Source organism: Otolemur garnettii, unplaced genomic scaffold, assembly GCF_000181295.1.
Source record: "Otolemur garnettii isolate 467f Iridium unplaced genomic scaffold, OtoGar3 scaffold00185, whole genome shotgun sequence".
NCBI lineage: Eukaryota > Metazoa > Chordata > Mammalia > Primates > Galagidae > Otolemur > Otolemur garnettii.
In genome coordinates, this window is record NW_003852580.1 from 2,863,758 (window position 1) to 2,865,150 (window position 1,393).

The following is a 1,393-nucleotide window of genomic DNA, read 5'->3' on the forward strand; positions in this document are numbered from 1 at the left end:
AAAAAAAAAAAAAAAAAAGAAAAAGAAAAACTGAGGCAAGAGGACCACGTGAGCCCAAATTGGAGGTTGCTGTGAGCTATGACACCATAGCATTCTACCCAGGGCAACAACTTAAGACTCCGTCTCAAAAAAAAAAAAAAAAAAGTAAAAAATGAGTATACTTACCATCTTTAAACTTCTTTCAAAAACAATTTAACAATCTTTAAAATTTTTCATGGTACACTGGTTGAAAATCACTGTTCTGTGGCATATCTTCCTACCTTCCTTAACTCTGTTAAGCTACAACCAACAAGATCTCATACTTTGTAAATCCTTTTTCTTTTCTTTTTTTTTTTTTTTTTGGGCCAAGGCTGGGTCTGAACCTGTCACCTCCAGCATATGGGGCCAGCCCCCTACTCCTTTGAGCCACAGGCGCTGCCCCGTAAATCCTTTTTCTGACCAATCCATCAATTCTCCTGCCTTACTCTCCCTACATAATAAAAATGTAAAAGGCCAGGAGGCTGGGCACCTATAGCTCAGCGGCTAGGGCACCAGCCACACACAGAGTGGGCAGGTTTGAATCCAGCTTGGGCCTGCCGAACGACAACTATAACCAAAAAATAGCCAGGTGTTGTGGTGGGCACCTATAGTCCCAGATACTTGGGAGGCTGAGGCAAGAGAATTGCTTAAGCCTAAGAATTTTTTTGTTTGTTTGTTTGTTTTTTGAGACAGAGCCTCAAGCTGTCACCCTGGGTAAAGAGCTGTGGTATCACAACTCACAGCAACCTCCAACTCCTGGGCTCAAGTGATTCTCCTGTCTCTGCCTCCCACATAGCTGGGATTACAGGCACCCGCCAAAACGCCCAGCTATTTTTTGGTTGCAGCCGTCATTGTTGTTTGGCAGCCAGGCTGGATTCGAACCCGCCAGCTCAGGTGTATGTGGCTGGCGCCTTAGCAGCTTGAGCCACAAGCGCGGGCCTAAGCCTAAGAGTTTGAGGTTACTGTGAGCTGTGAAGCCATGGCACCCTCTCCAAGGCAACAGCTTGAGACTCTGTCTCAAAAAAAAAAAAAAAAAAAAAAAAAAGAAAGAAAAGAAAAGAAAAAAGGGCCAGGAAATAATTTTGTTATTCCCCAACAATTTTCCTTAACTTATGCTCTCAAACCAGGGGGAGGAGAGACACCTAGAAAGTGTCCCTGGCTTCCTGTCTCCACTGTGGAGCCAGTACAACCAGCTTGGGACACCTCCATAGCAAGGGGCACATCCTGCTATGGCTGCTTCCTGAAGGATGTTTTGGATGCTACTGTTTCTTTTCTTCTTTTTTTGAGGGAGAGTCTCACTATGTTGCCCTTGGTAGAGTACCATGGCGTCACAGCTCACAGCAACCTCCAACTGCTGGGCTTAAAGCGATTTTCT

At 44.9% G+C, this 1,393-nt stretch overlaps 1 protein-coding gene across 1 annotated transcript in view; it reads right to left on the minus strand.

Moving 5' to 3' along the window:
• Positions 1-1,393, minus strand: part of FANCA (Fanconi anemia complementation group A) — a 75,617-nt gene that overhangs the window by 70,125 nt on the left and 4,099 nt on the right. The window lies entirely within an intron of this gene.